Source organism: Copadichromis virginalis, linkage group LG20 (genome assembly GCF_057382275.1).
Source record: "Copadichromis virginalis isolate Kocher_CV1m ecotype Utaka linkage group LG20, C_Virginalis_male_GT1.1, whole genome shotgun sequence".
In the NCBI taxonomy this organism is placed as follows: Eukaryota; Metazoa; Chordata; class Actinopteri; order Cichliformes; family Cichlidae; genus Copadichromis; species Copadichromis virginalis.
This window is the reverse complement of record NC_140637.1, coordinates 525,310-553,294: the sequence shown is the minus strand read 5'-3', so window position 1 is coordinate 553,294 and position 27,985 is coordinate 525,310. Positions and strand designations below refer to the sequence as shown.

The 27,985-nt window shown below is 42.7% G+C and overlaps 1 pseudogene across 1 annotated transcript; it reads right to left on the bottom strand.

The window, feature by feature from the left end:
* Nucleotides 1-24,267: 24,267 nt before the first annotated feature.
* Nucleotides 24,268-27,067, bottom strand: LOC146683876 (uncharacterized; annotated as a pseudogene). The gene is made up of 3 exons (XR_014917251.1): nt 26,511-27,067; nt 24,536-26,471; nt 24,268-24,448 (listed from the first exon to the last, which is right to left on the bottom strand). The product of XR_014917251.1 is annotated as an uncharacterized LOC146683876 (transcript).
* Nucleotides 27,068-27,985: the final 918 nt, after the last annotated feature.

The following is a 27,985-nucleotide window of genomic DNA, read 5'->3' as shown; positions in this document are numbered from 1 at the left end:
TCAACTTAGGGTGTTCATTTCATCATCTGAAATAGACACACTCTGGGCAAAGTGTTTCATACATACAGTTTGAGAGCTCAAATATCAAATAACTCACTTAAATGTAGTAGATGGTTGTGGTCAAAAGTTTACAAAGTTTACCATGATCATTTCTTCGAATGGTTCTTTTTCCAAGAATGATTCTACACCATAAATCGTACTGAACTGAAGAAGCTTCTCTGATGAGAGGTGAAACGTCTTCAAGCAACTTAAAGAAGTCCAGACGCTTTTCTTTGCAAGCTCCTTTGACTACGATGACCTGGATGACTGAGAACCTTCACAGACATACACCACAAATCTTTAATTAATTTTAAGAAAGGTTTATGTGCAGATGTTTACATTTATTTTGGATTTTCTCTAATGCAAACAGGGCTTTTTAATTCTCTGGAATTATGAGGTGATTAGGTTAAGAGCCTCTGAGTTTTATTTGTTTATGTTCTAGTTTTTGGTTTTCGCTTGCTTTCATGTCTGTTCCCTTTTTCGTTTCCAGTCTCTGTTCTGTCTTCAGCATCTCCAGTCATTGTCTGTCTGATCTTTGTGTTGTCTCCCTAGTCTGCCTGTTTGTCCCCTGTCCTACAATCAAGCTCACTTGTCCTTGTTTGAGTCTCTGTGTGGGTTATTTCCTATCTTATTTTAATAGTCTCTTGTCCTGCGTGTGTTATGTTCATTTTTGTTTTCCCAGTTTCGTTAGTCAGATTTAGTTCACCTGTGCCTTGTTTTCCCCTGCTGTGTTTGGTCTTTCTAATTATCTCATGTATATCCACAGTGGACCGTGACACCGGTGTTCTAGCAACAAAACTGACATCTTCATGCTCGACTGATACTGCCTTTTGGAGAAAAGCTTTATGATCAGAAATGGGTGCAAATTGGTCCAAATTCTTGAACTTCACCTCAAATAAACAGCTAGACTGTCACAAATTTGACAAAACAGGTGGGTTTTCCAACAGGACAGTGATCCCAACCACACATCAAAAACTCCTTTTGGAATGGGTAAAGCAGGCTAACATTAAGTTTCTGGAACTGACCTTCCAAAAGCTCCGACCTCAACTCTACGGACAAAGTGTGGACTACACTCAAAAGCCAGGCCCATGCCGGGAAACCAACCAGTTTAAATGAACTTTACCATTTCTGCCAAGAAGAAGGGAAAAGGAAAATGGATTAGTCAAAATTGAAAACAAATTCAAACTTTTGCAGATTCTTTTTTTAAAAAGTTGTCAATAAATATCTACGCTGCACAGTCAAAGAAACCATTTAAAGGCTAAAATTACCATGATATTCATAGGTATAGGTCAACTTCTCACAACAACTGTAGATGTTTGGAGAAGGTTTGCATCTTTACTTCGATGTTTTTGTAGACATGACATTGGTATGACCTAGAAATTGATGACAAAAAACCCCCCCAACAACTGCGCACCCTTTGGTTGCCACCTGTTATTCTTGAAGTGTTTAAATATGAATAGGCTCCAATCCCTGGTGTTTGTCGAGTTTCTGATGTCAGGTTTGATCAGTGTTGCTCTTCATTTATCAGTAAGAGGAAAAGAAAGAGTGGAACATAAAGAGAGTTGATGCATGGCAGCAGTGTGTCTGACAAGATTTCTAATAGTCTGTTTTAGAAAGTAAAGGACAAATAAAATGGATATAGTCAGAGCTACAATGTAAAAAAAAAAAGCGATAGGAGGCATTTGATTCATCAGAAGCCTTTGACTTGCTGCACATACACAAACACAGTAATACATGAGCATGGTTTATTGGCGTATATCTGTCATAATGTGCCAAAGAACAGTCATTACAAGAAGGTTAGGCTTGTATCCCCTGTGAAATAGGCTATTTCCAGTATGTTGGCTGACATAAACACTGCTGATTTAGGAGGTGAAGACTCCTGGCTGTACTGTATCACAGAGGTCACATGTCTTTGTTTGAGGGCTTTGAGCAGCAGAGCAGTGGCAGCTGGTTGTTATGAAGGGCCCCAGGACAAGATATTTCTTAGTTGCACCTCATGCCTAAACCCCTAGTTTGTCACTAAAGTTGACATGGGCTAAATTTAATCACAGTCTCTTTCCTTGCTCTGCTACACATAATACCAACATTTACAGACAGCTTAGGATGTTTGCCAAATCCCCTTTCTTACCATTTTACTAAAGTGACTGCATTCATGAGGACCATTTTTAAATTGTTTTGGCATTATCAAATTTATAATAATGGTTGTTCATATCTATTGCTTAGGGGCATATCTTGTTGCTCTCTGTTGTTTGACATTTATTAAATCATTTTACTTGATGTTGATAGCCTCCAAAAGACAACATTGCTTATCTATGAATCATTCAAGCCCAATTTTTTTTTAATGAAAAGCACCCCCCCCACCCCAAAAATAACCAAAGAAACAAAGAAAAACAAAAACAGTTACCTCTAGCATGTACCTAAATATAGGCACTGTTCCTGTTGCTTAAGGCATGCACTGAAAAACCTAGAGCAAAGTCCTGACACAGGACCTAGGAGATGCATCTGGCCCTTCAGGTGATCCATCCACTGAAAGGATGCTGTCAAGAAGACATTCTTAAAGAAGGGAAACAGGGAGAACAAGCTGAGGTATGCCAAATTAAATAAGAACTTGACTGAAAATTAGTAGCCGAAGAAGAATGTCTTGAGTGTCCTTCAAGAAGCCTGGAGAACTATTCCTAAGACTACTTAAAGAAATTACAAGAAAGCTTATCTAAGAGAGTTCAGGCTGCGCTGAAGTATAACGATGGCCACACCAAATATTGAATTTCAAGCTTGTGCTGTATTTCCAGTTATGTTTGCATGTTTCAATAATTCACTCTACCTTTTTCCCAAATGAGGAGCGAACTAAAACCTGTGGACAGTACTGTGCACAAGTTCTTGTTTACACAGGTTTTAGAATAGATGAAACTAGCTAGATCTTATCCCAATAACACCTTTCTTTCCCCTAAACATTATTCATAATTCATGTTTCTAGCAAAGAAAATCCCTCGCCCAGTAGGTACAGGTAAACCATAATTCTTGTTGCACAGACATAAATAAAGCTAACGTTGAACAACACACATTTCTCAACATCAAAGCTATTCCTTCTCATTGCATTCAAATAATGACAGCACATCTACTTACCATCCCTCAGTGATGCTTGTGATTTATTTCTGCTGTTTCCCATTCAGAGCCGTGGAATTGTGATGCATAAAGTCGCTGTTTGTGTAAAATAAAGGGTTGCAAAGCTCAACAGAATGCTATCCATCCTCATTATAGTGATGGGGAGCTCACTCATTTTTCTTGCCCGAAAAAGCTGCTGCAGGCTGATTTCACATTCTCGCTGTTAAAACAAATCCCACTTCGTAGCATCCAGCACAGCTGAAATACAGCAATCGCATTGAGGAACCTGTTTCATCTTTCAGGCATAATTAATAATGGTAATAAAGACGTCGGACATAGTACTGAGTATAGTAAAATAGAAAATGCTAATAATAAGAATAAAAGAAAGAAAAAAGCTGGAACATGACACACACACACACACACACACACACACACACACACACACACACACACACACACACACACACACACACACACACAAATTATTTGCAAAACCACAGGTAAACTGGGTGATGTATGGTGGCAGACGATCCAGGCTATCTATTCAATGTCAAGCGGCCTTTATCCATCTTCAGACAGAGACTGTTGAGTATTATTGTATTATTAGATTGCACTGGTGTAACATATCCCTGCAGACATGTGCACATGCATGCACATGCACGGTGTCATTCAACCCGAGTGGTCATGGATGGCCTTAGATGACATTAATGTGTCATGATCATGTTCCTGACAGAGACATGGGTGGTGCCAACACTAACCTTTTTTCAGTTGTAATCTATCAAACCCAACCATAACTTTGCATTTAATTTAATTCAATGTTTTAATCCTTTGAGCAGATTACAAGCCTATGAAGGGGATATCTTGCCAGGGAGTAACCTTGACTGTAAGCCTTTTCCACAATGTTATATCTTTTTTGAACCCCAGATTGACAAAATGAAATGTATTCCTCAATATTTAAAGAACAAAGATGATTAATAGCCTCATCACAAATGATCCTATTTTGATGGCTAATATCTCCATTAATATTCTGTAATGAGTTTTACTTTCATGCCAGCAATCATTGTGTCAGAGTGGGTGCCACATTTTTCAAATGATAGTGTTCTCATTTTGGAATGGGGCTCTTCTTCTGCCCTTTATATCATATTCAATTATCTTTCTCCTCATAATCTAGCAACACACGCATTCACAGCCAAAGGTTAGATGCTTGTTTGCATGCACACTCACTCCATGAAAAGGTGAATAGTCGTGTACTGCATTATATGACAACCTGGGGTGTCTCATAAAAAGGCATACATGAAGCTTGTATGAAAATAGCTGAATTAACTGGAGCTTGATTATTTTAGCTAACAAAACAATGCAGTGTGTCAATAACCTCCCATCTCCTGTGAATGAAGGCAAAAAGGTTTCATCGCAAACATCATCTATCCAATAATTATGTACCAGAAATAGACCCTCAAGGTATTTTTATAGCACTCGACAGTGATTAATACGTCTTGCTGCTCGTGTTGTGTTCGTGATATGCTGATTGTGTTCACATCTTTTCTCCTCTGACAGATTTTGTCTAGACAACTTTAGAACCTGTAACATGAACGCTGGATTGGTTGTACCTGTCTTCTCATGTTTTGTGCAGTTATCAAATCTTTATTGCTTCCATGACCTGGTATTTCTACCTGAAATTAATCACTGTCAGGAGGAAAGAGGTTTAGAAAATACCCAAGGTCAGAAGTCTCTAAGCTCTTCTTAAACCGTTTAGCTCCCATGTGGTTCATGCTAGAGAATGTTTTTGGCTCTTTGCAGAGAAAATATGATTTTGTTAGAACTGGATGTAGAGGGAAAATATAAGAAAATGGCTTCGTGATGCAACCTTTGCTCCATTAAAAACAAAAGAGGAAAGACAGTACATCACAGAGAAGCTTAATAATTGTTCACTTAATTAGCTAGCTAATGCCCACCGTTGCTGATAATGTTACAACGTTACTGATATCTGATGACATACTGCACCACCATCCATGCTCTTTGATATTTGATATATATTATTTTATTTATTTTTTTCAGTGGATTTATCCAAACTTTTCTTGAATTTTTGCCATTCATTTAAAATCTGTATGTGTATACTTGTTTTTACCAGACTGAGAGTCACACATTCAGTGTCCTTATCACTCTGCAGTAATAAAAAAAGAGTGCTCTTCTCAGTAAACTCACTTTAATCTCCAAACAGAGCCACTTGCTCGTCGTTCTTGCCCAACCACATCCAGCTTGTAGCCACAGAACTGACTGAAGTGTGGATAGAGTCAGGTTGTCACTAATACTTATGTTAATTCTGTGGATTTAGAGGGACTGCTGTAATGTTAATATTAGCACAGTTATTCTCTTCCAGGCATCATCAAAGAGAAGATTTAGTTTGTTGGCAACTTTATTTCCACGTTCATTCCTACAAATATCAAAATAACTGAAACATAATTTCACATTAGCCCATCACACTTGTGTGTGTTAGTCTGCATGTTTGCATGAGCTCAGTGTTTCAGGTAAAATGCCACTAAACTGTTCGACAGGTTAAACTGCGAAATCAGCTTTTGAAGAAAAGACCCTTATTTTAATTATCATTAAAACAACAGGATAAAACATGTGCAGATGCAGGTACACATTGTATTTCATTTACCAGTTCACCAGGTTTCAACTTTTACTTTGTAATTTATTGCACATTTACACTGTTGCTTTGTAAAACAACATTTTAACCACTTGCTGGGACCCCTCCCCTCGACCACCACCAAACATAGGGGGGGGGGAGCCATCAGGGATATGATGAAATTATTTGAAATGTCATGCTGAAGTTTATAGCTGCTTATGAAAAGGCAGTTGTCTGCTGCAATGTAGCCTTCAGTGGAAAAAAGAATATTTATTTTAAATGGGATATGGACCAGTACTAGTCCAGCTGTTAACTGTGCACCATAGAGGGAGCTGTTTTCTGCTTCACCAGTAACTTACTGAACGCAAATATTGCTAACGTTTGCCTGTTAGTGCAATTTGGGATGCAGAGAAGGGCTGAGTCAATGAAGTGAGCGAAAGAACGAATGAACTGAGATACAAGCCACTGGAAAAACCTATGAAAAAGACCGAAGCTAACCACAGGAGAAAGAAAAGGAGAAACAGATAAATGAGAGGTGAAGAAGGGGGCGAAGGTCGGGTACAAGGAATAAACAAGGTAACAGGATGGAAATTTTTGGCTGAAACTAAAGGGCAATGGGGTAAAAAGAAAAAGGGGAAAGAAGCAGATGAGCAGGTAAAAAGTTAGAAGGAAAGCTAGACACGGGACTATTGGAGGTTAATAACAGCAACAAACCCCCCAAACAAACAGAGAAAGGGTAAATGTAAAGGGCTCTGGGATGGAGGGAGGGTAGGTTGGTTTTATCAAAATAGAGAGCATGTAAGGCAAAGCTTCCAGACTGCAAGGTGCATCTGCTGGTCTGACCAGCTGGGGGCTTTGGTTTGAGTTACATCTCAAACGTTGCATAGAGGGGCTGATAGGCTTCATTTGTGGTCAAGTATCATTTTTAACAATCCCTACTTCCATTGGAATAAAACAGTCTCTGTATATTGATTAAAGTAAAACTAAATTTAAAAATATTCTCAATGAGTAGAAAATTTGAGTCCACAACCTTTTATTTCCAGCCCCTCCACCTGTCCTGCTGAGCTAATTGACTTAATACTTGACTAAGAGCATTCCTGAGTGCGTGATTCTAGAATTATAGACAGGAAGGAAGTAATTGTAAGAGTCTGATGAGTTATTTCAAATGAAATAAGCAAATTTTGCGTCTCCAATTAAAGCAGACAGTCAGGTTCTAAAGTGGCTGAAGTTAATTCAATTTTGGATGGTAAATTCATCCAACCAGTCTACGTAAAATGCTAATCCACTTAAAAACACATATTCTCTGTATCAAGGCTGCTTCCATCGGTAGGTCTTGGCATGTGGCAAAGACTAACTTTCAGACTTCACATTCACATTCAGAGGGCTCTCTATATCTTTCTTGTTTCTTTCTTATATACAGCAATGGACCACAGCACATCCAGGCAACAGATTCAATTTTAACAGCAGTCTCATTTTGCAGACTGAGCTCATCACTGAAGTGCCAAAAGTCGTTTCCATTGATTCTGAAACTAGATACTGAAAGACAAGTAAAGGAAAGTCAGTATTAAAAAGTGAGATGAAGAACGGGAGATTAAAAAAAAAAGGAGACAAGTCATGATCGGCATTTTCCGTGTGTGAGGCATATGACTTACCACAATGAATAATGTGCAATTACGCTTAGTGTCAAATATTATTTTGGATCTTTCATTAATCCCACTACATCAAAGTAGGTTAAACTCTTGAAACCTCCGTAGAGGAGGGCAATCTGGAGAGTTTGCCCTCCAGAGCTTCTTATACCTGGCACTCCCCTTTTTCCTCTGCATTCTCCTTCAAGTAATTCAATCAAACAGAACTATCTGACTTCGAGTTTCAGACTTAACTCTTTATCTGACACAAGGTGTGGTCAAAAAAAGCAAAGTTGATTCCCATAATGTATACCTTTCAAAGCTCTCACCCGTAAAGGATGAGCAGATTGCTCTGGCTGACTCCTAAGAAAATTGTATTTCCTATTACTTTCAGCACATGACACTGACAACAGGGATAAATGTATCCTGACTTCTCTGAGAGGGTTGTGAATACAGTAATCCTGGAGAAAATTGTTGGCACATATGCATGTCATAAAGTGATGGGTGTCCACCAACCATTTCATACCTGCCGTTTTAACCTGTGGATCCTGGATTATGGGACAGTTTCCTTGATTGTTAATGAAAGTGGCTTGGTTGCTTTCCATAAGTCATGCACAAGTAGTTGATACATAAAATACAATAAAGTTTATAATTTGTTGGACAAAGACACCATTTCTGTAGTTTTGGTTTTGCTTATCATCACAGTGGAGTTTAAATCAAGTATTCAAGATGTGACTGAAGTGTAGAATTAAAGTTAAAATTCAAGGGGTTTTACAAAATGTACTATTACCCATTTAAGTCATTTCATATGCATAATCCCTTATTTTGGAAAATTTACTAACTAACAGTTTCATGGTCAGGTGTGGAACTTTCTTCTATTACTTTACGATATAACAAGCAGACATAATATCTGAAGTTGATTCAAAGTTTTGACGTATCAGTGTAAGAGAGGGTGGCCATCATTCATATATATATATATATATATATATATACATATACAGGGAGAGAGAGAGAGAGATAGATATATCACACAGACAGTGCAGTGCAAACTTCAAGAGTGGATAAATCTGGTACATCTCTTAAAATGATGATTACGCTGCACACCTCAGCAACATCAAAGGCCTAAAAGACCACAGGAGACAACTAAAGTACATGATGACAGAATGGTTACAAAAAAATAACTTAACAACATCTAACCAAGACAAGCACACTCTAAGAGATGCCTGCCTCTCAAGGACAGTTCACAACAAGATAAAAACTACTGGTTACATTTATGCATGGATGACCTATCTATGAAAGTAGCAGAAGTGTGAATACTCTGGTTAACAGTGTTCAGCTTCATATTATGACAAACTGGTATTTTTTCACATTTCTCCATTTGGAGCTGATTTTTAAACTTTAGCCCAGTTTCACAGTTCCTCTTTGCTGCCGGAGTAAACAAGCAATGCATGCTGGGATGCTGCTTATGCTTCTGCGTTACATTTGAGAGTGAATAAAAGCAGCAATCAGGCAAGAGACATCAGACAATACAGGGCCCAGAACAAGGCAGTGGGAGTGGGAGAAAACAAGATAGGGTGAGAGAGGGCGAAGAATGCTCTTCCTTCATTTTAATCCCTCTCACTCTGCCTTATTTCAGTTCTTTGCTTATCTTGGGATTATTATCAAAGTCTTGTCATGTGTTTTATTAAACTGTGCAACTACTAAATGCATTTTTATACCTGTATATGTGTTGATGTCCTTGTTAATAGGAAGTGTTAACATGTTACTTGAATAACAGCATTTGCTTCACACCTGATCACCTGCTCTGCTTCTCAGTAGACCGGGGTTCAGATGACAGCACTGCTGAGAAAGTGCCTGGATGGTCATCCTGCCAGTAACCGAGCCTATAGTTATTCCATTAGTTGCCTAGGTTTTAACCAGTGTCAGCTCGCTTGAAATGCAACACGATGTGCAGCTGTGGTGCAGATTGGCTCTATTTTGGTAACCTGCCCATATCCAAGGCCATGCTCTCACACCTACATTAAATAAACAAAAATAACAAGACCTTGTTATGCCAGGCAGCAGGTCTCTGGCAGTGTCATAGTTTGATGCATTATAAGCATTGCCCCGAAAATGCTTTTCATGGCTGGCATCATTACGGAGCACTCAGAAATAAAGATGTGCTCACTCATTGCTGTACACAGGCAGAGATACACAGCCTTAGTCCAGACATCAAAGAAGTGAGAGGAGGCCCCATTGAGCTTCCACAGGCCTGTTCAGCAACAGGAGACAAGCTGCCAAATAAAACATTTAAAAATCTAGGTTACTGGCACACATGAATATCTTATGCAGCTCTTTTGAAGCAGGAGAATGACATTGGTTTAAAGAGGGGGAGAGATGCTATACGCCTCTGCAAAGCATAACCTTATTTCACTCTTTTGGTACATATCCAGAGGCAGATATGGTTCTCATTTGAACAATATTTTGTTTTAGGCTAGTGTTTGGTAACTTAACTATATACAATACTGTGCAAAAGTCTTGTGCCACTCTGCATTTCTTTATGTTTTGCTAAGTAAAAGGGAAATTGGTACAGAGCTGTATTGAGTAGTACATAAGGCAAAACAGCAGTTATAGAATTCTAATGAACTACATCAGCATTTGGTATGATCACTTTTAATTTTCAACAGTCTGAACTCTCTTAGCTAAACTTTCTTTATTAGCTTTCTTAATTTCTTTATGTTGTCTGTGTTTCCAGGCTTCTTGAAGGCCATTCAAATCTCTTCTTTGGATGCAGGCTGCTTTATGTTCCATTCCCTGTCGAGATTAAACCCCACTGCTTCAATAATTCCAAACTGTGGGGAGGCCAATCCATGACTGATGGAGTTCTATTGTGTGCTTTTCTAAACCTTAGGAGCAAAACACCAGCTACTGGTAGACAGAGAAATCAACACCCTGCTTGGACAACAAGCTGACCAAAGTAAGAGTTCAGGATAATGTAAGGACAGGCGCCTGCATTACATGGACTACTCTCAGATAGAAGTGTCTGAAAATGCTACCAATGCCTGGAAAAAGCTAGACTGAAAGTGTAGGCTTCAGGTTTAGGCTGTGTAAAAGTGGCCCTGAGACAATCCACCACATAACGGCAGGGTTCAAGATGGAGGCAGGCAGGGCATACATCTGTGCCAAGTATGGCCTGGAAGCCCCGAGGTCAAAACAGGCTACACCCTCAAAGTTGGTTGAGAATGACCAGGCTAAGAACTGTTGGAACTTCCAGATTCAGATGGACAAACTAACAAACCGGACACAGTAGTTATTAACAAACAGAGGGAGAATACCAAGGGCTGAGACAGGAGCTTGAGAAAATGCGAAGGGTGACGGCAACATTAGTCCTTGTGATAATCTGAGTACTTGGGGCTGTGACCCCCAAGCTGGATGGGTGGATCCAGCAGAGTCAAGGAACACAACTGAACCTCAAGCTCTTATTCCTCTGGTAGATGATCCGAGCTTGAATGACAAAGACCACCTGGGGGGTGAGTTGCATATATATATATATATATATATATATATATATATATATATATATATATATATATATATATATATATATATATATGGCTTTAAGTCCTTCAGAGGCAGTTGCTTTAAGTAAATCCTTGTCAGAAACTCATGCATGATCATAATAGAAAAAAGTACATTTGAAGACAATGTAAATTGGAAGTATAGCTTTAACCAATTAGTCATCCCGTCAGGAATTACTTGCTAACAACCTTTAGGTTATACTTAAAATGGTAATGCTGTTTACCTAGCTATCAATCACTTGTCAGTGGAAGCAGGGCCAATCTGTTAATGTAGATCTTTTCTGCTAACCTCTGAGACTTGTTCAGCAACATCATTCACTGCTGGGAATGAACAGTGTGATTCAAGCTTAGAGAAGAAGATTACATTTCCTCTGACTTTGCCCCAGTGTTTGCTTAAAGCACATACGGGATGCTCTCAGTTTCCTGTGTGTTAAAAAATCTTTCCACCCAGACATAAAGCATTAAATTGCTTTTGTCTAGAAGCAATCTGAGCATTCACAGTATTCAAATGGACAACTAAAGCCACACATGTAAAATAAGAAGCACTTAAATCTGCACACTGGATTTAAATCAAAGCTTGGAAACCATTTAGCAATTCATTTCAATCAGAAAGATCCTGCATTTTCAGAATCATGTACTGTATAACAAATGAGGTCATTTGTTTCAGTACATCTTGTGTTGTTATAGTCTCAAAGACATTGTTACGTCCCCTGGCTAGTCTAGGGGTTGAAGGGACGAACATAAAGGTGGATAGAGAAGGAGGAGCCAAGATGGTAATTTTAGAAGGTTTATTTAATGCTGGTGATGAGATGAGATTTGGGTTCAGACTGAGGTATAACGTCAGGGAGAGCCAAGGCCAACATAACAAACAAAACATCCCTGATGTAAAAATAAAAGAAACTTACCTAACTCCAACGAAACAAAATATACAACCTATAACCATAACCTACCTAACAGCACATAAACAGGAGAAAACAGGGTGTCAAAACAAAAGGCAGCTCTCCCCTACAAGCAGTCTGAACATGAAAACAACAATGCTCATACAAGTTACAAAGGCATGCAAGCCTGCACAAGTATGGCAACCAAAATGGCCAGAGGGCACAGAAGCACAGCTCCACAGGCCTTAAATAGTGCTCTGCTGATTAACAATTAGCCGGACTCCGCGCAGCATCCAATCAGGACAGAGGAGGTGGAGCCTAGACAAAACAAAGGGTTAGTAGGGAGAAGAGACATCCTCCTGGGGGATGTAACAGAGATAAATATAATCTTCTCCACAGGAAAGGTCTTTTCCATTCCATTTGAACACTGTTTTCGTCGGCCATAGAGGGGGGCGGGTCAATCCAAATATCGATACCAACACTGGTGTTGGATCTATACTAGCACCATAATATCAATACTTTGTTTCTATCCTTTAAGTTTAGTATGTAGCCCACTGAATTGTGTTAAATTGTGTGTTTTTTGTGGAAATGAAAAATATACCTCAAACATGTTTTTGCTGTAATAACTAGGTACAAATATAATTAAAATGTGTTCAGTGCAAACTGATAATAATTCATCTTATAAATCATGACACAAGCTCTTCCATACCTAAGCTGCTCATAGATTAAAAATACAAGTATCAGTACTGGTATCACCAGTACTGATACTTGTATTTACATGACATCTTATGAAATCTAACATTGGGCCTCCAACAATGCAGGGCGTTTACTTATTTGGCAGAAAGCAGAAAGCTAGATCGGATGTTAGCACCTTCACTTCAAAAATGTAGCAATTTTCTATGTTAGCGAACAATAAACACAGTGTTTTCTAATAAAACTAACAACTCTATGGTTAAAGACCAAATCTGACCTTTTTTTTACTGACTGAATCACATTCACAGCTCTCTGCACAGTGATGCAGTTGACCTCTCCACTCTCCACCATCTAACACAACACTGGATACAGTTCTACAGTAAAACCAGCCGTGGTCCACAGAGATTTACAGACAGATTTACAGTACTCACTGATCTAATATAGAAATGTCAGTCTAAGTCCTGCTATATTAAAAAAAAGTTGCCATTGGATTTTATTGCCTCATAAAACCACAGTGATGAATGTAGACTTTGCAGATATTTTACAGATAGCACCTTAATAAAATGTGGGAGGATAGGGCTGGCCTTTAAGATAATGTAGTCCACCTTCTCTTTGATCCTTCGGGGTTGGGTGACAGGCGCGTGTTGAAAAACACCACTCAAGCTCCACTTCATGGTAATGTGACTCATTGTGGCCTTGACCTTAAAGACGCTTGTACACGCATGGAAACTGTGTGTGTGTGTGCATATCACTGTGGCGTTTAGCCTGAGAGAGGCATTACACATTGTAAAAAGCAAACAAACCCAAAACAGAATGACAAAACAACAAAACAAAGCAAACAAAGAAAACCCCAAAACATCTGAAAGAAAACTACTGTAAAATTACAGAAATTCACAGTCTCATATAGAGAAGATAGAAATTTTACTTTATTAAAATACAGTTTTGTAACTTTAATTTAAATCTTCTTTTTGTGTGTGTCTTTTGCGAAAAAAAGGTAATTAAGTGTGTAAAAACATTTACCTAATATGGAAATACATTATCTGGTAACACAAATACAGTTGTAATACAAACAATCCGGCTTAAGTACTTTTTGCATTTGTGACTTTACATGAAAAACAGTAATGTAGTAAGATGTTATAGCGCCCATAAAAAATGAATTACAATAATCTACTATTAAGTTTTTATTATATAAGTGTAATATGCATTTTTATGTGTAACTTTACATAAAATCGTGTATTTCAATAGACTTTCACTTTCAAAAGATATCCCCACATAAAAATGTAAGGGATTTAACTTATAAATAAACTGGCAGCTCCGAAGTGTAGTGGATTACACCTTCACTTACCTAACAAGTGAAAGATCCCCATTTCAGTCCCAGCAGGATATACAAATGCCTGAGGAAGTGAATCTAGTGAATAAATGTAAAAAAAAAAAAGTAAACACATTTTCAAAAGTCCATGATGAGCTGTGGTGATTCCTGGTGAATAAGTGAGCAGTTGAAATGAGCTTCTATCAAGTACATATTGACTGTTCAGGACAGAAGAGGATTAGGGCCACTGGGGAAAAAAAGTGGGCACAGCTTCTTCTTTTTTTCTTCTTTTCCAGAATTCTGAGAAAAAGTCAGAATTCAGATTTTTTTCTCAGAATTCTGTTTTTTTTTTTCTTAGAATTCAGATTTTTTTCTCAGAATTCAGATTTTTTTTCTCAGAATTCAGATTTTTTTCTCAGAATTCAGATTTTTTTATCTTAGAATTCTGTTTTTTTCTCAGAATTCTTTTTTTTCCTTAGAATTCTGTTTTTTTTCTTAGAATTCTGTTTTTTTTTCTTAGAATTCAGATTTTTTTTCTCAGAATTCAGATTTTTTTTCAGAATTCAGATTTTTTTCCTCAGAATTCTGTTTTTTTTTCTTAGAATTCAGATTTTTTTTTCTCAGAATTCAGATATTTTTCCTCAGAATTCTGTTTTTTTTCTTAGAATTCAGATTTTTTTTCTCAGAATTCAGATTTTTTTCCTCAGAATTCTGTTGTTTTTTCCTCAGAATTCTGTTTTTTTCCCTCAGAATTATGATTTTTTTCTCAGAATTCTAGAAGAGAAGAAAAGAAAAAGACGTGCCCACTTTTTTCTTTTTTTTTCCAGTAGCCCTAATCTTCTTCCGTAGTTCAGGCATGACTTTTGCATAAAATAATGTGTATTTAAAGAATATGAACTTTTAAAAAGTTACTAAAATACTGGGTCTCTTTTCATTACTGTGATTTACAATTTGCAATATTTATCTTAAAAATGTTTTAATAATTTAGAAAATTTTGCAACTTCTTATGTATATATATGTTTACTAATTAGTAATTAAAATAATTAAAAATTATGAATAATTATTTGGCCTCAGACAGATAAATTGTAGAATTTCGAGATTTGTTTTTTAGTGAAAACTCTTAAACATTTAGGATACATTTAGTTTGTTTACTGAGTTTACTTTATTAAAAACTTTTTTAAAAACAACTTCTTGAAGACAAAACTATTTGTTTTACAAATGAAAATACTCTCTGCCTAATTACTTTTAAGCAAAACAGAACAACAATTAAAAACATTTAGCAACCCAGTGTTTCAATCCAGGTACAGTTGGCAACAGGTACATCTCAGGTTCACAGTGAAACAGAATGAAGCAAGTGCCCATGTCAATGAAAGTCTCCAAAGACCTTTGCTCTCTTTTTATATGATGGGTTTTTCTCTAGTTTTGCTTTTTGCTAGTTTTCCTCGTCACAACTGGTAGCATGGGATAGTACCTGCAGCTCATTCAGCTTGTACAGGTAGTCCAGCTCGTCCATGATGGGAGTTCCATAGTTCCTGCTGCAAGAAGCTTTGCTGTGTCTCCCACCAGAGTTTCAGGAGTGTGACAGAGGTACCAGGAGACCAGCCGTTACATCAGGACAGGGCTGTCAAAGGGCATCACTGCACATAGTCACAAAATCACCTGCTGATGTTCATGTTTCTGACCAAACTGTAATAAACAGACTCCATGAGAGTGGCATGAAGGTGACATCCTTTGAGCTATGCTCACAGCCCAGCAATCTTCCCTCTAAGCTGCGCGCGTGCGCAATTGCGCACTGCTGGCACGGTCTCTGCGCACAGAAAATCTGCGTTGATATGGCAACATGGCATTTAGTTGTTTAGGTAGGGGGGGGGGGGGTGGTTAGGAGTGACAGCGTGTTTGAGATGTGAGAGATTTGCGAGGTTTAGCACAAATCTTGTGTAGTTAGTGTGTAGTTAGTGTGTAGTGTAGTCAATAGTTTTGTTGTGTGTCAGAACAATGAGGCGACTGCTGAATGTTACAGGTGTTACAGCAGTGACACATCTGCTGTTGTCAGGCCTGCAGGTATCAGGCTGTTGTTCTCCTTCATCTCATAGTGGACAGAAATTATTTTTTGGAGCAGCACAAATAATTTGTGTGGCATCAGATTAGATGATTGTTCTGTAAATAGTTTGAAATATTTATTTAAAAAAACGCATTGGCTGCATTTTTAGGTAAAGTTACTTTTTTGAAGAAGTAACTATATCATTAATTGCCCAACACTGGTCATTATTTACTGTATTTTGCAGACAGAGTTACAGACTCTCTCCCAGACCACAGACTCAGACTCATCATAAAAGTCAGCTTTATATATATATATATAAAAGAAAGTTGTGTTTTCAAAATTGGAGTTCAACTAATTTTTACTTCCAATAGTGTTAACATGCTACACAGGTCATGAACAAGATTTTTTTTTTTTTACATTTTCATTGTAAGTGTAAAGCAGTTAATTAAAAGTAGTCTAACATAAATGTAAATGCTGTAATTTGATTATTTTAATAAACCATGTAACTTGGATGCTGGCGTGACCACAGTGCACACGTCTGATGTCGCTCACAGTGGTCCAAGGGGCCGCTCAGAGAGTTTGTGTGTTCGCTCAGACACATGAAAAATCAGAGGGAACACTGCAGCCCAGTATCATGCACATTGATTGGCCTTCCCCAGAGACCAGCAGAACTAGCAGATACACCAGCAGAACCCTGTTCATCATTTCACACATGAAACCAAATACACACAGTTTTTGTTTTTGTAGCCAAGTACAGGATAGGATAGGGGAAGTTAAAGTAACTTGTACTTGTGGATGCTGCCAGAGTGTATATATCTAAATATACACACTAGGTGTTACATTTTTAATTAATAAAACGGCATATTTGTGAAATTATGTTTAATTTGCAAATGTGTTTTTACAGTCTTTTTATATGAAACTCCCCCTTGAGGTCTTCATGTTAATTTACATTAGACACATTGATTTACAGTCTATTTTGTAATTTTTTTTATATAAAAAAACACCAAAATTCTGTCAACTTTATCAGAAAAATTCTGTTAACTCACAGATTTCTTTTACAGTGCAGATGTATTGCAGCTACAAATCCTTGAATATGTACAGTAAGCCACAGTAATATTACTACTACTCATCACTATTTCCTGCATATGAAGTCATTGAGTATTATCCTTTGTTTTTTGCACTCCCTCTACTGTGTTTTCGATGCCCCTGCATGCATCAATGACTGCCGCTCTCCCTAGCGGCTTCTGATTTATGAATTCTATCCTGGTCTGTCATTACCGCCTCCAGAAGGGAGCGTTGATGGACCAATATGTCGAGTATGTCACCAGGAGATTCGACCCCTGACACAAACATCGTGAATATTCTTTTGACAACCTCTGGCCTGCAGCATCTCAGATTTAGATGATACAGGATGATACAAGAAAATTGGAGTTATTTAATTTTGCTGAGAGGTTATTATTATATTTTTCTTTAGAGAGGTCTCCCAAACGGTCACATTTTTAGGTAATATCTCTGTAGCTGACACTGTTCCCTGTTTCTCATAGCATACTGTAGAGCTGATATTACCTTCCTGTTCAATCCACCATAAAATAAAACCTGTACACTGTTTCTAAAAACATGTTAGAGGGAACATACTACCATTTATTTTCTCTTTCCTTTTGTCACTAGCACTATGCTCTCAAACATTTCCACAGACAGCTTCTCCTAGCAGCTGCGGATTCTAGCCATCGTGCCTGAAGCAGTGAGCGTCAGGACAAAAGGGCAACCTGAACTCTAAAAATATAGCAAGCTCTATCAGTCTCTAGTGTTTCCTTAATAGCACGAGCCCAGGGTGTGATGCAGTGTAATTATCAGAGGCAGAGGCCCCAGGGCACAGCTCTAGACCGCACGCAGTGCAGGTCATGTTTAGATAGGGACATCTCTCTTTAGAGTATAGATGACACTGACTTCAGGGAGGGGTAAATCAAGTGACCTTCTTCCCCCTTCTCTATTCATATTTGTGTTCTTTAGAGCGTGTTTTTGTCTAAACATCTATGCATGTATTAACAGTATCTTTGGGGCTTACCTATGCCCACATAAAATAAAACCTAACAAGAGAAATGTGGTTATTTGTGATTGCAGCATCTGCAGATACGCCCAACCGGCCGTATCAGTGTATGTGTGTCTTTGTGTGATCCTTGTGAGTTACCTAGTATCAAAAGATCATATGTGAAAATACACACTCTTTCAGTTGTTAGGCTTTACATAACAGGACATAATAATAAAAAACTCTGATCCTTATTGGTTCTAAAATGACTTAAATACATAATAAAATGGATGGATAATCCGATCATCATCATTATTTGTTTTATAAATAAATAATAAGCCAAAACACAAAAGTGCATAAAAAACAAGTCTTTCTGTCTCTGTCTCAAAGACCATAGAGATCATAAGATCTTTGGCATTAACACACACCTGCATGCTGAGCTGACAAAACCTCTGATTTAATAGAGGTGTTCACACTTTAATGTGGACGATTCCTTTATCGAGTGGGATTTGATTATCAGCACTTACTCGCTAGTTACCCTCTTAATTCCTGAGGTCAGGTTGTATTTAGTTTTTCACACAGGGCTTTCACATGTCAGACATGGTTGACATGATGAAATATTTTTGTTGTTGTTCATCTGAGATTTTCTTTAGCTAATTTTAGAACCTGTTGAGAACAAAGTGATATTATGTCCTGAAGGGAGTATACGTTCTTTTTTACATTACTATATATGGCAAAACGTTGCAGCCTTTCTGTTTAATTTTACCAAGCAACCTAAGCCAACTCGGGCTGAGCAACAAAACCAAACCCAGCATCACCAGTACTGATGAAATATTCAGCACCTCACCAAATGCTGGCAATGATGGGAAGAGTGCAATAGCTGTGGGTCTTGTGTCATCCCATGGCTTTGCAGTCGCATGCACACAAGTTACAAAACCTGTGTCTGCACATACATTCTTCACTAATGCCATGTTCTCTCCCAAGCTGGTATCATCTGTCACACTGAGATAATGTCTCAGATGTTTCCATACTGCTACTTGTCCCCATGCATTCACCACACTGATGCAGACACAATAGCCTAGACGATAGAACCAACGATATCCTGGCTCCCCCATTCAGCCTGTGTTCTGCTCTCAAAGACTCGATTATGTGTAACCCTACGCCCAGATAAACACCACAACCTTGGTGCCATTCACAACCCTGAAAAAGAGCAATGCTATTCATCTGCAGGCTTATGTCTGCCTTTTTATGTCAGTAAGTGACATAGGGGAAATGGCGTAATTGGCCTGTCAAAACTCTCACGCCAGAAGGTTGCATTTGGAAATCTGGTGATCCTTCATAGTTGCTCTCGGCAGCACAGCCCTTGATCAGGAATCGGGACAGCTATTATCTGTAACAGCGCCAATAGCATTGTTCATAATGTCATGTTGTGCCCTGACAGCCAGTGAGAGTGGACTCATCGCTTTCTTCAGAAGCAACATCTTTGAACGGATATTTTCTGCTAGACACAGTGCTTCAGCTGTCACTGGCTCCTTTGTTGCTGGCTAGCAGCAGAGAGTGAAGAGGGACTGGAAAGACAGGCACTAATCAAAATGTTTATCATTTGATCAAAGGCAGTATGTTATTTTTGAAAAAGCTGTAGCTTAGTCAACAAGTACAGTATCTGTATATGTCTGTGAAACAGTTCTGTGTAAATCTAGAAAAAGGTTTCTGCTGAATTCCCAGCAGTGTTATGTTATTTTAATGTGTTTGATTGATGTATGAGCTTTAACAGTCGGGCCCAAACGTCCAGTTGACTAGCAGGATCTTTGTAGCTGTAATTTCAGTGCATACCGATGTTTTAGATCACTTAAATAAATATTTACAGGCAGTCCTCAGCACTGTTGAGTAATACTGTGAAATGAAATGAAGGTGAAAAAAAACGGAGATCACTAACTTACTCACTCACACTTGCTTCCTTGTTTGTAGGATTAAACTTTTTGCCGGTGCTAGTTTATCACCATGTCAAGATTGTTTTCCTATTTTATGAATTTCATCTTCTGCCAAAGCCAACACATTGATCATTTCTGATATTCTTCCCTTTTTTGGATATATCCATTAAAAATTCTCTTTGAGCTGATGGGATCAGCAGGACTTCCACATGAAGCTGACTGGCAGCAGTTCTGTACACCTCTGGAATACTGACACTCTGAGACTTTTAAAGTTAATGTAGATCAATAGATGGCTGAGATAAAGAAAGATGATATTTGGTGGAGCTAATTGTTTCCTTATCAGGTGTTTATCAGATTGCCCTGGCATTTTGATGTCTTTTTCATCTCTTTCCATCTCACCAATTCAGTCGCTGGGCTTATCTCACTGCATTTGCGCTTCAAGCTACTGGCCCACGATGTATGTTTCTGGCGATAGTTAATATTCAAATCACTTCATTTTCTTGTGGGCTTTTTCAGCCTCAAAGGACCTCTCACTTGCCCGTTCAGCTCTTTGAACAGATAAGCAATGGAAAATTATGAGAGAATATTTATGGCATAAAGTGATTTCAGAGTTCAGCTGCTGAAAAGATTTTGGCAGTGACGTGAAGGATAAATATCGTGCTGTTTCTGCTTATTAATGTAGAAAAAAATGTGACTTGGATTTTGATTTTGTTTTTCAATGCATTTTTGCAGTTTACTCATCAGTGACCCTCAATATAGAAACAGAATCTTCAATAAACAGTATTCTTACATGGTACCATATTTTCTGCCTTTGTCACTTAAAGCATGTTTCATATATCACTGAAGTTTAGCCAAATGTGGACAATTTTAATGAAGGAAGAAAAAGAAAGAAAGGAAAACTGCAGATTGGCTAAGCCCCAGTCTCAGCACTGTTTGCTTGTTTGTTTCCACTTAAGTCACTCAGAAAGCGATCAAAGTCAACCAGCAGAAGAAGTGGGAAAATGGAACTGAAGACTGTTTTCATAGTCCTTCATTTATTATATTTGATTGTTCCCTTTTTCATTTAAGTCTATGTACTTATTTTGTAAGTTATGTCACTGATATTGGTATTTCTTTCAGTCATTCTTCACTTTTATAATGAACCTTTAATATTTCATTCGTGGTTTCTTATCAATCAGTCAGACGCCTCGGGCTCTCTCAGCAGGTGTTAGCTATCCTCTGCAAGTGCGATAGGAGAAGGATCGTTGAGTGCGAGAGGAACTGACCTGAAAAATAGGATCATGGACAAACTTGAAACCTGGACCCCCGTAGCCGGTTACCAAGATTACGTGAAGTACCCTCAGAAGGTCTGCTAGATGATGTTAATGCAGCTCTACGGGCAATACCTACAACCACGATTACCGACACTAACAAGCTGATCTACAATACAGCAGCTGTGATCAGTGAGATGCTTGACTACAAGTTGAACAGCCACAAGGGGCAGTACCCTCCATGGAGAAGGAGGCTAGAGGCTAAGATCAAGGTGGCACGGAGGGATGTTAGCCAACTAACGGAGTTGCAGAAAGGTGCGATGAGGAAGGTGCCTAAGAAGTTCTGGAAGCTGTCCATACCTGAGGCCTTGGAAACTGCCAAGCAAAGACTCACAGCCTTGGCCAGCCACTTGAGGAGGTACACCAGAGAGATAGAAGGCAGGAGAATAAACCAGCTGTTCTCCATGGAACCAGCAACAGTGTACTCAGTGGCAGGGGAACAATAAGAGAACAGCACCACCAAGGTTGGAGCAATACTGGAAGAGCATATGGGAGAAGGACGCAACCCACAACGGCAATGCTCAGTTGCTAGTGGATCTGAGGGCAGACCACAGCAACCTCCCTGAACAGGGTCCAGTAACCATCACAGTGGCAGTGGCGATCGTGGCTCAAGAGTTGGGCATTCGTCCTGTAAACGGAAGGTTGCCGGTTCGAGCCCCGGCTCCGACAGTCTCGGTCGTTGTGTCCTTGGGCAAGACACTTCACCCGTTGCCTACTGGTGGTGGTCAGAGGGCCCGGTGGCGCCAGTGTCCGGAAGCCTTGCCTGTGGCTGTGGCTACAATGTAGCTGCCATCACCAGTGTGTGAATGTGTGGATGACTGAATGTGTAAAGCGCTTTGGGGTCCTTAGGACCAAGTAAAGTGCTATACAAATACAGGCCATTTACCATTTACCATATCCAAGAAAGGGTCTCCAGTATGAAGAGTTGGACAGCACCAGGCCCTGACATGGTTCACGCCTACTGGCTGAAGAAGCTGACTGCACTCCACGAGCGCCTGGCAGCACAAATGAACCAGCTGCTAGTTGACGAGAGACACCCGGAATGGCTAACCAAGGGCCGGACAGTCCTGATCCTCAAGGACCCCCAGAAGGGACCGGTCCCCTCCAACTACCGACCAATAACCTGCCTCAGCACCACGTGGACGCTCCTGTCAGGCATCATATCGGCTAAGATGAACAGGCACATGGGACAATACATGAGTGGGGCACAGAAAGGAATTGGCAAGAATACCAGAGGCGCAAAACACCAGCTACTGGTAGACAGAACAGTCAGCTGAGACTGCAAGACCAGACTGACCAACCTGTGCACTGCCTGGATTGATTACAAGAAGGCCTATGACTCAATGCCCCACACCTTTGGGGTGGCTGTAGCTCAGGTGGCAGAGCGGGTCAGCCACTAATCAGAAGGTCGGCGGTTCGTGCCTCCTGGCTGCATGCCAAATATCCTTGGGCAAGATACTAACCCCGTGTTTGTCTACTGGTGGTGGTCAGAGGGCCCGGTGGCGCCTGTGTCCGGCAGCCTCGCCCCAGGGCAGCTGTGGCTACAATGTAGCTTGCTATCGCCAGTGTGTGAATGTGTGTGTGAATGGGTGAATGACTGAATGTAGTGTAAAGCGCTTTGGGGTCCTTAAGCACTAGAAAAGCGCTATACAAATGCAGGCCATTTACCTGGATTCTGGAATGCCTGGAACTATACAAGATCAACAGGACCCTAAGAGCCTTCATCAGGAACTCAATGGGGATGTGGCGTACAACACTGGAGGCCAACCTCAAGCCCATAGCACAAGTCACCATCAAGTGCGGGATCTACCAAGGAGATGCTCTGTCCCCACTGCTGTTCTGCATAGGCCTGAACCCCCTCAGTGAGATCATTAACAAGACTGGCTACGGATACCGACTACAGACTGGAGCAGTTGTCAGCCACCTCCTGTACATGGATGACATCAAGCTGTATGCCAAGAGTGAACGAGACATCAATTCACTGATCCACACTACCAGGCTATACAGCAATGACATTGGAATGTCGTTCGGACTGGAGAAGTGTAGTCGGATGGTAACAAAGAGAGGGAAGGTAGTCAGAACTGAGGGGATTGAACTACCAGACGGCAACATTGCAGACATAGAGGACAGTTACAAGTACCTGGGGATCCCGCAGGCAAATGGGAACCATGAAGAAGCCCTAAGCCCATGGAGGGTTTCACCCCAAGTCCAGCACCCTGAGGCTGTACGCTAAGCGGAAGGAAGGGGGCCGGGGACTGGTGAGTGTCAGCACCACAGTCCAGGATGAGACATGAACATCCACGAATACATTGGGAAGATGGCCCCAACTGACAGCGTGCTCAGTGAATACCTCAGGCAGCAGAAACCCAAGAAAGAGGAGGGAGACGAGGAACCATCATGGAAGGACGGGCCCCTGCACGGTATGTACCACCGGCAGATAGAGGAGGTGGCTGATATCCAGAAATCCTACCAGTGGCTGGACAAAGCTGGACTGAAAGACAGCACAGAGGCACTAATCATGGCAGCACAAGAACAAGCTCTGAGCACAAGATCCATAGAGGCTGGGGTCTATCACACCAGGCAAGACCCCAGGTGCAGGCTGTGTAAAGATGCCCCAGAGACAATCCGGCACATAACAGCAGGGTGCAAGATGCTAGCAGGCAAGGCATACATGGAACGCCATAACCAAGTGGCCGGCATAGTGTACAGGAACATCTGTGCCGAGTATAACCTGGAAGTCCCGAGGTCAAAATGGGAGATGCCCCCAAGGGTGGTGGAGAATGACCGAGCTAAGATCCTGTGGGACTTCCAGATACAGACGGACAAAATGGTGGTGGCTAACCAACCGGACATAGTGGTGGTAGACAAACAGAAGAAGACGGCCGTAGTGATCGATGTAGCGGTTCCCAATGACAGCAATATCAGGAAGAAGGAATACGAGAAGCTGGAGAAATACCAAGGGCTCAGAGAAGAGCTCGAGAGGATGTGGAGGGTGAAGGTGACTCCCAAACTAGGCGAGTGGCTCCAGCAGATCCCGGGAACAACATCGGAGATCTCTGTCCAGAAGAGCGCAGTCCTGGGAACAGCTAAGATTGTCACGGTCTGGCTGGCAGACCGTGGGGATGTGGGGAAGGAGGACCCAGGCGCGGAGCTCAAAGTTCAAGCAGTGCGTTTATTTACAGAGGGTGATATCAAACAACAATAAATCCCCGTGTTTTTCCCCAGACTCCCGTGTCGTGTCCTCCAAGTGCTCTCTGCTCCCGTGTCTGCACTCCCGGTGCTCGCTGCTCCTTAAGCCTTCCACGCTCCTCCTGCGGGAAACAATAGCGGCAGTAGTCAGGACACTGAACAATGGCAGGCATACACTACACGACCAAAACCTAAACTGGGTAACTAACGTGGAGTCCCAAGCAATGATCCCGCGTCGGTGGGAGCTCCAAGACTTTCTTAAGTAGCTCCCCCGACGAGGCCTGATCAGCAGCAGGTGTGTGGCTTCGGGTGTGGCCAGTCCCCTTGCAGGGCCACACCCTCCAGGCCTGACGCCGCCTATAAACAAGTGCTCAGCCACCCACACACACACACACACACACACACACATATATACACAAGCACAGAGAAGGGGAAGCAACACCAAAATACACAACAATAACACAGGTCCATGACTGCCCAGGGGTCCTGGGTCGCCCAGTCCCAGGACCCTGACAGTACCCCCCCTCTAAGGGTCGGCATCCGACGACCCAAAAACACAAACCAAAAACAACAGTACAACCAACCCAGGGCGGGCGGCGGGAGGTCCAGGACGGAGGGCCAGAACAAAAAACGAGCAACAACCACCAAAGAAACAACCCCCCCAAGGTCACAGTCCCAAAATCCGACCGCGCATCTGGCAGCGGAGCAAAAAAGAAAAAACGCCACAAAACAGTCTCAGGCGGCCCATCAACACAACAGTTCAGGAGTTCACAAGAGTTCAGGGGGCCTACCTCGAGTCAAATGGCGGCGGCACTGCTGCCCCTCCGGTGGCGAGCCCCGGGCCCAGTAGCGGCGGCGCTGCTCCCCAGGTGGCCTGCCCGGGCTCCAGTGGCGGTAGCGGCGCTGCTGCTCCTCCGGCGGCCTGCCCCGTGTCCGACGGCGGCGGCGCTGCTCCCCAGGCGGCCTGCCCGGGATCCAGTGGCGGCGGCGGCGCAGCTCCGGCGGGCGGCCACGGGTCCGGTGGCGGCGGCGTTGCTGCTCCCGCCTCAGCACCACCCACGATTCCCGACGTGGCGGCCGGGCTGCAGGACGTGGCGGCCCCTCCGGCACGCAGACCTCCAGCTCTGGCTCAGCGGATCCCTCCGGACCTCCGAGCTCCTCCGGTGGCAGCACGGGCTCACCAAGCTCGCTGAGCTCCTCTGCTGGCAACGCCGGTCCCTCCGGCTCGTTGAGGTCCGCCAGCAGCGGTGCGGGCTTCTCAGTGGGTGGCTCGCTGGGCTGCTCCGGCTCACAGTGCTCCTCCGGCTCGCCGAGCTCCTCCGGCATTAGCTCGCTGGGCTGCTCCGGCTCACAGTGCTCCTCCGGCTCGCCGAGCTCCTCCGGCAATAGCTCGCTGAGCTCCTCCAGCATTAGCCCGCTGAGCTCCTCCGGCTCGCTGAGCTGCTCTTGCTCGCTGAGCTCCTCCGGCTCGCTGAGCTGCTCTTGCTCGCTGAGCTCCACAGCTGGCGACGCGGGCTCCTCCCGCTCGCTGAGCTCCTCCGGCTCGCTGAGCTCCGCCGGCTCGCTGAGCTCCTCCGGCTCGCTGAGCTCCGCCGGCTCGCTGAGCTCCTCCGGCTCGCTGAGCTCCTCCGGCTCGCTGAGCTCCGCCGGCTCGCTGAGCTCCTCCGGCTCGCTGAGCTGCTCCTGCTCGGGCATGCTGAGCTCCTCCGGCTCGCTGAGCGCCTCAGCTGACGGTGCGGGCTCCTCCGGCTTGCTGAGCTCCTGCTCGGGCATGCTGAGCTCCTGCTGCAGCTGGACGAAGTCTGAGGTTTCCCGAGCTTGCACTACCCCCCGGGCTTTACGCAGGGTGCAAAGGCAGGCGGAAACTCCCTTGAGCTGGCCGAGGTAGGGGTTTCCCTCCAGGATTGCCTCGATGGCGTTTAACCCCACCACTCCTGCCCTTGCGTTGGTGGTGTGAGTTACCCAGTCCATCAGGCGTTGGACGCGGGTGAGGTCGCTCTCTCCGGACAAGGCCGCTGGAGTGGGCAGTGGAATGGAGGCTGCTGCTGGTGGAGAAGATGGCTGAGCGTGTGATGTGGATGGTGAACAGGATGAAAGGGTAAGCGGTGAGGTAGATGTCGCGGGGGATGATTCAGCAGGTGACGGCTGGATCACTAGCCGGGCGATAGGCTGAGGTACAGCAACCAGCTGGGCCGCGGGCTGCGCTTTGGCTACCGGCTGGGCAGCTGACCGTATAAACATAGCCCCAGAGTAAACAGTTGAGGTGAGTGACGATGAATTGTCCATATGACTCACCACAGCCGGCTGTTGAGATGTCTGTGGATTTAGCTGCGGTGAGGAACGCTGGCGGCGCGAACGTCGTTTCCGTGTCGGCGTCGGGGCCGGCGTCTCAGGCAGTGAATCCACCAGCTGTCCGAGCTGGTGGGCAGCCTGAGGAGGAGAGTGGAGGTGGAGGGTGGAAAGTAGGAAGTCCAGGACCACCGCATTAAGGGAGTCCACCAGCCAGGGGAATTTAAAAAGCATCTCCTGCAGCCGCCTCTCCACGGCGTGACGCAAACCTTCCGCAGGCTTCTCCCACCATAAGTCACACATGCGGTACACTTTGTCCATAATTTCCTTCCTGAGCCTCTCCTCGGAGACCGCTGGGTCCATAAGTGGCGGGATCATTCTGTCACGGTCTGGCTGGCAGACCGTGGGGATGTGGGGAAGGAGGACCCAGGCGCGGAGCTCAAAGTTCAAGCAGTGCGTTTATTTACAGAGGGTGATATCAAACAACAATAAATCCCCGTGTTTTTCCCCAGACTCCCGTGTCGTGTCCTCCAAGTGCTCTCTGCTCCCGTGTCTGCACTCCCGGTGCTCGCTGCTCCTTAAGCCTTCCACGCTCCTCCTGCGGGAAACAATAGCGGCAGTAGTCAGGACACTGAACAATGGCAGGCATACACTACACGACCAAAACCTAAACTGGGTAACTAACGTGGAGTCCCAAGCAATGATCCCGCGTCGGTGGGAGCTCCAAGACTTTCTTAAGTAGCTCCCCCGACGAGGCCTGATCAGCAGCAGGTGTGTGGCTTCGGGTGTGGCCAGTCCCCTTGCAGGGCCACACCCTCCAGGCCTGACGCCGCCTATAAACAAGTGCTCAGCCACCCACACACACACACACACACACACACATATATACACAAGCACAGAGAAGGGGAAGCAACACCAAAATACACAACAATAACACAGGTCCATGACTGCCCAGGGGTCCTGGGTCGCCCAGTCCCAGGACCCTGACAAAGATACTGTGCAGGACCCTCAAGCTCCCAGGCCTCTGGTAGAGGACCCGAGCTTGAAGGATAAACTGCCCACAGGGGCGAGAGGGGAATTTTATTTTATTTTTTTATATATATGTTGAACTGCCCATCAAACAGGCAATTATGTTTGTTTTCAGCCTACTTAGTGGCATCAGAAATAATTAAGCACAGTGCTGGTTCAGCGGGCTCTTCCCATCTGCTTCTGTAGAGCAAACGACATGTGTAATATTCTGCTCATCCTAGTATAGCAGATGTACAGCTCACACACGTGTCAACTGCCACAGGAAGGGAGGACGTTCAGATCCATTCGTAGAAGAAGTGCAACTCACAGAAACAAGAGAATAAACAAGACATTGTAAAAAC